General features: G+C 41.0%; 1 protein-coding gene and 1 long non-coding RNA gene across 2 annotated transcripts in view; both read right to left on the reverse strand.

Annotated features, from left to right (window-relative positions):
- The window catches only part of chsy1 (chondroitin sulfate synthase 1), a 69,114-nt gene that overhangs the window by 28,474 nt on the left and 28,140 nt on the right, over positions 1 to 12,500 (reverse strand). The gene's annotated exons all lie outside the window — the stretch shown is intronic.
- On the reverse strand, positions 8,033 to 11,054 carry LOC147819017 (uncharacterized). Its single transcript, XR_015437376.1, has 3 exons — positions 10,154 to 11,054; positions 9,284 to 9,348; positions 8,033 to 8,796 (listed from the first exon to the last, which is right to left on the reverse strand). It is a non-coding gene; the product is annotated as an uncharacterized LOC147819017 (long non-coding RNA).

The raw sequence follows: 12,500 nt of genomic DNA on the forward strand, positions 1-12,500 counted from the left end.
AGGAGGTTTGGCCAATGGCCCAATGTTTGTTTTTGAGCAGCTCTCTTCAAATCATTCCATAGCATCTCTACTGGGTTAAGGTCTGGGCTCTGACTGGGCTACTCATGAAGGTGGATTTTCTTTGTTTGAAGTCATTCTGTAGTAGATTTTTTTTTATGTTTAGGCTCATTGTCCTGCTGCATCACCACATATTTCTGAGCTTCAGCAGCCACCCTGACTTTGATACATTGATAAACTTCATCTTTTCAAATGAAGTTAATTTTCCCCTCAATGATGACAAGCTGTCAGGGCCCAGAGGCAGCAAAGCCCCATATCATGATAATCCCTCCACCCCGCTTCACTGTTGGGATGATGCTTTCGTGTCGGTATCCAGTGCTGCCTGTTCTTTCCAAACAATTCAGCCTTAGTTTCATCAGTCCATAAAACATTTTACCAGTAGTTTTGTGGAGTGCAAAGCTGCTCTTTGGGAAAGTTCGTGTGTTTTTTCTTTTGGAGTGGTATCCTGCCATGAAGGATTTGCATATGATAGCCTCATGAAGAGAGATGTTAACCAGCTCCAATGATTCCTTTAAGCCTTTTGCAGTCACTCTGAGGTTTTTCTTCACCTCATTGAGGATTCTGCGCTGTGCCTTTGGAGTCTTCTTGGCTGGGCACCCACTTCTCAGGAGTAGCCGCAGTACTAAATCGTCTCCATTTATAGACAATTTGTCTGAATGTGGACTGAACAATATCTAAACTCTTTGAAATTACTCTGTAACCCTTTCCAGCTTTATGTAAATCAACAATTCTTGATCGGAAGTCTCAGATCTCTTCTTTGCGAGCCATGGTTCACATCAGCAGATGTTTCTTGTGAATAGAAAACTCAAGATGTTTGAGTGCTTTTTTATATGCTGAACCAGTGGTGTATTGCAGTCTTGGTGCCAAGATTGACTGAGTCTCGTGTGATTTGTGGCTCCCCTGCTCGGAGCAGGTTGACAGCTCAGCACACTTGTTTTCTTTAATATTTCTGTCACTTTATTTGGTGAAGACACAACCTACCTCTCTGAAATCATACAAAACCCTTTCTGCATGTTTTGCTTTTAAATGGTATTAATGCCAGCCAGACAGAATAAAAATTAAGTCTTGCCAGATCTGTAATCAACAACAGTTAGAGGCTTTTATTTTGGTTTACAGCCATCTGAAGGCAGCTGGTATGTGTTCCATCTCAGTCTTATTGGAGTGATAATGCGCTCTGTCAACCCCAATTACACACAACCACGGGTTAACTTTGATGAGTGTGTGCCTGTTAAAATTATTGTTTTGCTTAATTATTCTACAGTTTTTACTGCAGTGTATATCAACAACCGTGTTAAAGATGGTCACGCTGAAAACAGAAAACCTAACACACCCACCTATAATTTAGTCTTTATGGGCCCACCCTGGTGACCCTGGCCATGAAAATACCAAAAATCTGCTTGACACGCCTCCAACACACTAAGAAGAGTGAACTTGACTTAAATCTAACCCGTGCCACCGGATTCAAGAAGGTAAAGTCAAAGCCTGTCCGGAATTTGCCACATTTTCTCAATATTTATTGACATACATAAAAAATAAGTGCTGCCAGTGATGAATCACAGTGTATCGGCTAAGATGAAACAACCAGTCACTTAATGGATTAGTTGACTGACAGAAAATAATTTGAATTTTTGTCAAGGAAAAATGTCATGTATAATTCTCCTTTTATATCGTCATCAATGTGGTGAGGTGAAAACTCTCAGGTTTCGACCATTGGTTGGATAAGAGAGCAATTATTAATTAATAATAAAAAAAAAAGATTAATTTATAAGTAAATAATCCTGCAATCCTGCAACTGAAGTCCTAATAAGATCCCATTCTGTATTGCTAAGAAATAACTGAAGGGTAGAACACTCCTGATTCCTGATTTAATAGCAAATCAGAGGCTTGATGATGGTTTCATCTGTAAACAGTAATTATACTGACATCTACAAATGAATGTGGTATTGATTGAATGGTGTGGAAATACTACACATAGCACCTTTGAGGCATGCCTGAGGACAATCGTCCTCCTGTCTCTGGACCCTGATCCCTTCCTCTCTCTGAGGCATCCTCACCTCTCCCCTCCAGCCATTCCTCCAGCAGCAACCTGAGCCCTCCACCCTGCTCCAACCTGCTGCAGCTCACAGACAAAGGCGGCTTTCTAATCCCAAAGCCACACATGGCACTCTGCATCAGGAGCAAGGAATTCCTTCTTCGAGTGCATATGCATGAACACACACCTTACACTCTCAACCCATATAACATGCTTTTCTTTCCAATCCTGACACACTGAGGGCATCTATCTACCTAGTGTGACCTTCACCCCTCAGCACAGGCGTTTCTAGGAACTTGGATTGAGCCAAGATCGTCCAGGGCTCCTTATTTTCAATGAAAACAAATGAAGTGACAAACAACGCAAACTAAAAAATATATTTATCTCTCTTTCCCTGTGGTTACATAAACAGCATTAAAAAAGTTATGCTATGTACACCTCATCTGATTTAAACTGATTAAGTATGATTAATGCACCAGTCACACAGTTTGTTTCCTATGTAATAGGTGGTTTGTGGTTTTACATTTACTGTCAATGCTAGCAGTTTTGTTATTCTAGTCTTACTTTACAAGAAGAATCAACTTAACCACACTAACAAAACCTGGATGAATAAATCCACTGAGGCAAAGATTTTCATTAGTATATGGATGCTAACACTACAGAAAAACTGGCAACTGTAATAGTAAGCCTGACTGGACAGGTTTTGTCTTTGACTCCAGAAGAGGCTCTGACAGATCTGATGGAGCTCAAGACTCATATAAAGAATGGCAGCTTTATTCCACATATGTTCACTTGGTATCTGTGTTCAATATTTTACCTGTCTGATGTGTAGAGAAAAAAAAAAAAAATCAACACATTTAATGATGTGTAAATGCGCACAGCACTTCTCAGGTTGGAACTGCACATATTGTTCCTTTTGCTGTGTGATGATGACAGCTGTGTAATAAAGTGAAGGAAGTAGTCCTCCATAGTTGTGGGCAACAATTACAACATCAGTATTATTGTTTCTACAGAACCAGGATTACATTCAGTGACAAGTCAACAACATTGTCATTTTGGGGCGCTCTGTGTGTTTGCACTCCTCTGCTGGCTAAAACCATGCAAACTGCAGCTATTGCCTGCTGTAATGTTTATGGACCAATCTTATTGCCGAAAAGCAGCAGCAGCAACTGCTCCACGCTTTGTCTATAAGTAAGTTTACTCTCTATCTGCATGTGCCTTGTCATGTGCAGCACTTTCATGTTCTGCTCCGCTGCATTAAAATGCCAATTTTTGAAGATCAAAAATGGTCAAGGCTGGGCTTGAAATAGATCAGATATAACGATATTAACAGCATCTCTGGCAGCACTCGGCTGTAATGTTGGTCTGTTGATCTACCACTAACTGAAGTGGTGGGCTAATTAATTTAATGGTGACTCAAACCAGACCATTCAGAAGAATCCATCAGGAGTACATCAGAAGTACTGTGACATGCAAGGATCTGGTGTCTGCACTGTGGCAGGCTGTGTCACAGGCCTGTAAGAAAATCCAGTTCTCATACATGCAGAAGAAAATCCAGCCCTGTCATCAATTATCTGCATATTAGACATGCTGATATTCTTGGGGGTTTCCCACCTGGGTTGTGATAGGCTACTCTGTCAAGGGAAGCTGATGCCATCTGTGTCCACACACACCATGAGGAATAAAAATAACTGTAAATAATTTAATGCAGTTTGTCAGCTGGATGTCAGACCTCAACCGGTTTTGAGTACTGACTGAATTGTGTCCATAGCATCGAGTATCAAAAAGTGAAAGTTGACAATAAATGTTTTTCTTTTTAACTTCTTCTTTGATCAATATTCCAGACATTCATGTGTTTACTACACCTCCACATTCTGCTCAGGCCCGCAAGGAGCTTGAGCCTGAGGTGGGAACGTAGGTAGGATCTTCACACAACTGCTGTCACATTTCAGCACCATGCATGTCCATGGGTGAGGAACTATTTCACTTAAGTATTTCCCCTGGCCTCCTTCTTCCGTCACAACAACATTACTTGTCATTAGTTAATTATCACCTTCCAGAGAACATTGCTTCTTGTCAGATACCAGAGAAAAGCACCAAGACACAACACAGCTGAATTATGGGATTCACTTGGTTCCAGTTAGTGACAATATATGCCACTGTTTGATGGAGCCCATCACTAACACAACAGGAAGACAACTCCTGCCTATGGCCACAGATTACCAATCACCAAATTCAGTGAATCTCCTGTCTGCTATTATGTTATCATGCGACTCTGGTTAGCAACCAATCCACTATTGGACAATTTGTGATAATGATCAGTAACCATACCCTCAAACAGATGAAATATGAATGTAAGAACCTTTTCCTACAAAACCTATTATTACAGCCTTTGTCAGTGGACTATGTGGCTGATGGCAACCCCCAGGTCTGTAAAGTCAACAATGACGTAAACATCTGTGCACAGATGGCGTGTGGTGACAGCAGACTTTATCCTGACACCAAATGTACACGAGATTCAGCTGGATCGCACCCTGGCTCTGTTGCTGCTGTCGGAGAAAATCCATGGCTTTTATATCCGGTGTATATTTGTTTATTAGGATCCCCATTAGCCAACAGCTTCTCTTCCTGGGGTGTATACTCTTCCTGTTTGTGTGTGTGTGTGTGTGTGTGTGTGTCTGTGTGTGTGTGTGTGTGTGTGTGTGTGTGTGTGTGTGTGTGTGTCCACTGGTTCCATGACTGAGGGATCTCATGCTCTTTTCCCTGCACTGCTATCTTTAAGTTTCTGGTCTCTTTTGCAGCAGCTTGTTTCTGTAAAGCATGAAATTCACTTGTAAATGTAATATTTATTTGATGTGGCAAATTCTACCTGAATCTTGTGTTTGGTTTCGGTGACAGCACAACTGGGAGGAGTGTCAGTTTCTGTCAGTGCTAACTGCACATCTACAGGGTTTTTCCTGCATAGATGGCCACCTCCGTCAAATGTCGTGCCGCCTCCCGACAAAATATTAGTAGGCGTACTTGTTTTCTCGGTACTCGGTGGATTTGACGTTTTTAACTGCAATTGCGGCTGTACGCCACTAAGGCAATGTAGTGGCACTGTATCGTAATTCATGCATCAGGCAGAGCCATCCGAAATTGCCAAAGAAGAAGAATATATACGCGCTGGATTTTCTGCCTGCGGAAGGAGGCAGCGAGCTGATTTTGCTGCTATTAATATCAATTCATGTTACTGACGAGATACGGTTAATGTGTCAGGACTGAGAGTAGGCCTAGTTCTCAGCCACAAGTGGAAGGTGCCGGTGGAGGAGAGGATCAGAGAGTGTGAATGGCTTTGTCCCTAATATACTGCGGCGACGGCAACCCCCTCCCCCCCGGAAAAATCCTGATCTATAGGGTACAAACGAGCTCAGGGTGTGTCTGAACCGGAAGGTCAGGATTCCTTGACTCTCACTTTGAGCTGCCTGAGTACATTCCCGTTTCAGTAGGTTTTTATAAGTGGCGTTGTGACCTCACTTGAGGTTTAATCAGTGGTGTATTGTGAAATCTCTGTTCAACTGCTCTCACATTTAATTGCTCAATTAACACTGAATAGTCATGTGAATTGGTGCTACATAGTCTGGATTTCTTCCTTAGTTGACCTGTAACTTAACTATTACTGTATTTATTTGTTTATTTATTTGTTGTTGTAATTTCTACATTACTATGTGTGCTGTTAGACTGTTGTGCCAGTCTAGAACTGCCACCCACTTGAAACCTGAGATCTGCATTAGGCTCGGGTGACAGCACAACTGGGAGTAGTGTCAGTTTCTGTCAGTGCTAAATGAATTAGTTTTTGTCTTGCTAACTTCTGTCTGGGGCCTGCACATTTCCAGGTTATAAATCAGTTCAGGTTTAACACACTTTCAGGGTGGAGGGTTAGGATTCCTGGACTTGAGTTGGCTGAGTAGATTCTTTTATGAATAGATTCAGTCAGGAACATTCAATATGTGTTTGGCAGTGACTTTTACACACACTTGAGAGTATCATCTGGTTTATCTTAGTGAACAATACTCCAATACAAAGGTTTAGAAGCTTCAGTCTCTAGTATGTTCTCATCAATGCTTTAAAGCTGGGCAGACACTGAGTTTTTATTAAAGTTCCTCTCCAGACATGTTTTAAACTCTGTAGAAATACTCTGCTCTGATTCATATTTTGTTTAACATGGTTTCCCACATAAAAAGTAACAAAAAATGGAAAACTGGGGCTGGAAACTCATCTCCTCTTACTTCCTCATTGAGAAATTCTGGATCAGGCAGTGTGTATCAAGATGGTTAGAGGAAGAAACATCAGAGAGACTCAGCCACATGTTTGAGCCTCAGTCAGACCCAGACTCATGAGGAGTGTGTTGAGACCAGAATCAGAGACTAGCAGACGTATCAGAGCGGTTAGCGCAGTTAGCATCTTTTATTTATTTATGTTCTTTGTTGGCTTGCAACTGGCAGTGGCTGACACAGTGTTAGTGGTTGTGCTAATGCTAACTCTCTCTCTCTGTAATGACAAGGTTTCAGGTTTATCCCACGAGTTGACAGGATTGGTTCCTTAGGTTTGTGACGTATGAAAACCTGGCTGTCTGAATCTGTCATTGGTTCACTTCAGTTCAAGGTGGAAACACTTATGGTGTTGATGATTATTTCTCTCTTGTATTATATAAAAACCAAATGGACATGTTAAAAAGTTTAAAAACTTGATTTTCATCAGAGGTGGTCTTAAATCTGCGTTGTTTTAACTCACAAAACACTTTTCAGTTCCTGTGACTTTTATGACAGAACCTGTGACTTTTTAGATCGCATTGTATGGATCAAATGACCGGCCACAACATGGATGGAGATGTTGAAGACCTGACTGGTTTTGAGAAAGACAGCATTACTTTGTACAATTCTACAATGAATAGAAAGTAAGAAGAAAAAAAAAATGCCTGGAAGATGCAGGCATGAAATTCAGTTATACATACAGCAGTCTGAGCGAAGACTACAAATTTACCCACCACATGATCTACTACTTTAATAACATTAAAACAAGCTTACTACAGAAACTGCTCAAACTGCAAGACGGCTCTGATTTGCCAGAAGTCCAATCTTTTTTCCAAGAGCCATATTGGTCATCGTTCAGGTGAACAATCAAGTATTGTGACCTCCCTCAAACTGCGTGTCAAATGACAACCAATCACTCTGATTCAAAACTTTATCAGCCAGATCTGTAGTGTCTGTCCTGCTTAAGAGCAGCATAGATATGTGATCCAACTAATGGCACCATCATTAAATCCATTCAGCAAAACACAGCTAAGTACTCTGACAAAGTGAAGCTCTTTTACTCCCATTAGTGACATAGTAACTGCTCCCAGCAGCTCTTCAGCTTATCCACATTATCACGTGGCTGTCAGTGTGGAGTGCAGATCATGGCTGACCTGTATTTGTAAGGTAGAGCTGTATGTCAAAACCTTACACAAAGCAAAAACACCCTTAGATACCAAACGACAGCTTTTCTTTTCACACATAGCACACACAGAGGGATACACTGTTACAATAAGAGTTACTTCCTCTGACTGTGGGCCTCCTCTGGTATGTTTTTACACCATATAAAGGCATTGAATGCAGTTATCTTAAAATCATCTGTATTTTCTACAACAAGGTTACCAGCATCTTTCCCTGGCTCAGGTTCAAGGATGGTCTAAAAATGAGAGTAACAGAGGAGTAGGTGTCATCTTCACAACCGCTTTGAGTGTTTGTAACAAAGCTAATTCACCAATATGTAAGCTGCAACTCCACGCAACCACATATATAGGAAACACACTTAAGACTTAAACTCTATATTTGGTTGTATCAATCAGATATGAGCTGTGTTACTAAGGAACATCAAAATAAAAAATATTCATAACACTATAAAGCAGACAGGATCAGAAAAGACTTGTTGGAAAACCTTTAATGTGAGGACGAATTGTTTCAGATTTAGCTCTCTAACAATCAATTTTGAGCAAAAATTATACATATTATATATATATCTATATATATATATGTAATTATATATTGCCTGCAGTCATGTTATTGCTGCTTGCAGCTGCAAATAAGTGGTACAGTTAAAGACTGTTTTAGCTGGTACAAGCCACAAACTCTTAATATACAGTATGTCTTCAAACAGCCAGCTTAAATCCCCTTTACACAGCAACATATGCCATGCAGGTAAAAGGTTGTGGTGATTTGAACATGAATTGGTATCAGTGCCAGCTCCTGTGATCCATGTATGAGAAGGAAACACATGGTGAGGACCTGCATGGTCATTGTAAGACTCTTAGAGTGTAATCTCCTCTAATTGGATGCTGGAGGCTTAACAACACCACTATGATTGACTGTGATGGGTGCCATGATGCATCGAGCACGATGAATGGACCGGCCTCAGGGCTCCTGCTGCAGCTCTGTCAAGCCCCAGTCCTCCATGTGGTTGGAGGGTTTCTTCTACGCTGCTTTTATATTGCAGTTGTGTCAGCTGGTGCAGGAGCTCCCAGAGCAGAGAGTCAGACTAGTCATCCTGGCGTGTCTTCCTGTGGATGTCCCAAGACCTTCCAGATATCACTGTGTTGTCCCACCCACCCAGCAATAACTTGTCTCTTGTGCTCTGAGGAAAGTCTGGTGGGTCCAGGAACATTAGTGTCATCGGGTCACACAGATAATCTGTAGAACAACAACAGGATTCAGTTTTACTGGAATGTTACACTGATTCATCAAGGCCGTCTGGGTACATTTGGTCTTCAATGAAGGTGAAGCATCTATTTAACAGTGTGTATTGTGATCACAGTACTAATGTCACTGCAGAATGACAAGAAGAAACCAAAATGGCAACAAAATTTGTACTCCCATAAAGAGGCCTGCTCACTGCCGTAAAATCCTTAAATCTAGCTTTCAAAGCATTCTGTTAATTTCAGTTCTAGCTGATCTGGTTTTAATTACTGACATTTAAATATTTTTCTTTAATTCAACTTCTAAAAACGACCATTCCCAGTGTTGATATAGCCTATATATAGTTACTTTTAGTATGTTTATTTGAGTATTTAATTTCAACGATTTTGAGTTCTGAAAATACATACCCTTATATTTTCATTATTATCATTTTTATGTTAGTATATGCTGATTTTTTTTTTTTTTTAAAACAAATCTTTACCTTTTGATATTTTCTTTCTCTCCTCTCATGGACACCAGTGTACTCACTGGTTCTGCTCTGATGCACTGAAAAAAGGAAAAAGTTTAAGACTAATTTCAGTTCCACAAACTGCAGCCATTTCTCGAAACAAAGAGGTCTTGTCAACATTACATGAATCAGTTCAAAAATATTGTATACACACAGTTTCACGCAGCTCAACAGTGCAGCAGCAGAGTGTAACGAGGACGTAGGAAAAAGTGGGTCACATCCGGCTTTTTACTGATGTGAAACTCTTAGATAAACTGTTTGATATCACTGACTAACCTCATCCTGAATTCCTCATCAGCACCAAGATCAAAAATCTGCTGATGTAACACAACTCTTGTTGCAGATATAACCTCTTGGTGGGAAGAATTTGTTGTTTGGAGTTGCTGAAACAACACTAACATACTGTTTACAAATACATGCAGACAGCCTAACATTAAACACTGAAGATTTCTTGCTACCACAGAGCTCATTAAGGTCGCACTGTTAGAATGAGAATCCTTGATTTGAGCTAACATTACTCTGAGACTAATATCAATACATACTAACATGTGCTGCTAGGGCTGCTGTCAGTGGTGAGAGAAAGAAAGGGGTAGGACTTGCCTTTGCTTCACACTATGAAAAGACTGACTGGAGATGATATACGTTTGAAATAGCTGGAAAAGACTCAAATGCACAAACTCACCAGCGAGCTACTGAGTTAATGTTAGCAAGATATCATCTCTGCAGGCACAGTTCAGAGTAAAACAAAACCCCACCACCACAGTTGCTCATTAAAATAGCTAGTTATGTGTAGGCTGATGATAATAAACCCCAAAGAAAACAATGTTTTAGTGATATACTTACAGTTTCGAGTCCTGAATCAACACGCTGGCCCAATAAAGTTGGAGCTGCTTTTCCATCAGTACCAGCATAACCGACAATCATGGAATGGCTAGCCAGCAGGCGGTGGTTGCTGAACCCGGTCGTCTCGTGAAATGCAAAGTCCAGACAGAAATACAAGAGTTGTACTGCTGTAAGGGGTCCAAAAAATACAAATGATATCCACTGGTATCTGATGTTGCCTTCCCTCCACTGCAGCAATAACGGAAACACTTTCTTCTTGACATTGTGGTCGGTGACGTAACAGTCCCTGCAGCCTGTAATTTGCTTGCATGCTCTGATGCTGGGGTGTGCTGAACCCGGAGTTGAGGCCCAGAGCGGCGTTCGGTTCATGGACTTCCATGATGTTCATACGTCAGTGTTGGGAATGTAGAAATAAAGCATTGGAAGGAAGCATTCACAGACAACTGAAACCGTCTGTGTTACAGGTAGCATTTTAACATATGTTCACCTCAGGTTTTGAGACTTTGGCTGTTTAACTTGGACGTCCAACAAAACAACAGAAAATAAGTGAGAGAAAATCAAAAAAGCATAATGTGTCCCCTTTCAGTAAGTAACCACTACAAAACAAAGATCAAGGGAAGTCAAGTTTGAGTTTCCGTGTTTTGGGGGATAAAGATTTACGGAGAAAGATCTCACTTGAACCACTTTAACTCTTATACATCATTTTTGAAACCTGAAGAGTCTTGTAATCTAAAACCCTGTGTATTAACTTTACTTCCAATGTGTGTAGTGATGGGGTGTGAAGAGGGCAAGTAAAGTTAGAGTAAATGTGCTGAATCCGGTGTTCCTACACCGCCCTGATTCTGTAAATGGGATATAAACAAAGTGGCTCAGACCAATTCCAGCCAATCAGCAACAGGATGCGTTTACAGGACAAGGGAAATTAGAAGAGGGAAGATGGGGGGGGGAAAAGGGGCAATGGGAATGCATGGTGGTACTTGCATATGCTAACAGATAGTGCCAATTTAAGGGTTTCCAGGGGAAGGAGAAGGAGTAGTCTATACTAACCCGTTGCCACAAGAACATGTGGAGTTTTGATAGGGGATTGATTGGGACTGCAGACGAGAATTTCAGACGCACAAAAATTCTGTGAGGCTTTCTAACACAGGAGACTGCACAGTCAGACTGGGAAGGAAATTCAGCCCTAGATTTATCTGCATCCTGAATGACAGCCACACCAAGAGGGCCAGTAAAGAGACTGACAGGGCTGGTAAAAACTTAAAAAAAACTTTATGGGTGTCTTATCAGTTCACGAGCCCACTGCTGTGGTGGCCAATCAGGATTTGTCTCAACTATGATAGAGATAGCTCAGAGAGTTTAAAGGCATTAAGACAGATGTGGAGGGTGCCCTGTGTCTGCTTTACAGGTGGGTAACATTAGCTTTGCTATGTTTCACAGAACCAACAGGTCATACTGCTTTATGTTTTGGATGTTTGTGTGCATTTGGTTTGTTTGATGACATTTTATATCATAAGGTTGGTTCTGCTTCAGCAATGAGAAAGGGTATCCACCTCCACGCCATAAAGGATGCTCTGGTTTCCACCATTGCAGTATGAAGGGAGGGAGGGGTGTATTTGTCTTGCTGTTGTGTTCATATAAAAACAGCCATTCTCAAGCATTGCTTACTGCACCTTTAACACACAGTTAATCAGGAATGGCTTCTGAAAACTCATTAAATAGGCGCTGGGCTGTGTGGGGGTGGTGAGTGAAGATATCCTAAACATCCAGAATTCCATTCTGCAAACTCAGTTTCCAATCTGAGAAATCTGCTCAAACTCAGAGCCAGAACAAACGAGTGGACAGACATACAAACAGACAAATACATCCTAGCATGGATGGATAAAGATTATGGCTTACTGGTCAGTGCACAGCCCCTAATGTAGGCCAGCGTCAGCAGCGGAGCTTAAATCTGGTTTATCTGCTGGGTAGACGAGTAGCCGTTCCTCCGGTGGGCAGAGGGAGCTGCTCTGAAGACGAGGAGGAAGAGCCACTTTACACCAAGTCACAACCAACCAGTGCTGCAACCAATCCTTAATTCTACACCCTTTTTTAGACATGGAACATGCAACATTACTGGAGTCATCTATCTGTTAAAGAGATGTCATTCAGACAGAGTAGGGATGAGTATCGTTAAGATTTTAACAGTGATGCTACTCTTACCAATAATACCTATTGCTCCGGTACTGTAACGGTACTCTTATCAGTTCTTTTTGTTATTTTTTAAGAGAAAAAAATAAAGAAACAATTAAGAGCAAAATTAACATTGCTTTATTTTTTACTTTTAATCATTTAATCATTAACACATGTT

The sequence above is a fragment of the Seriola lalandi genome, unplaced genomic scaffold, assembly GCF_002814215.2.
Source record: "Seriola lalandi dorsalis isolate HSWRI2012SDOR001 ecotype SW California unplaced genomic scaffold, Sedor1 jcf7180002054359, whole genome shotgun sequence".
NCBI lineage: Eukaryota > Metazoa > Chordata > Actinopteri > Carangiformes > Carangidae > Seriola > Seriola lalandi.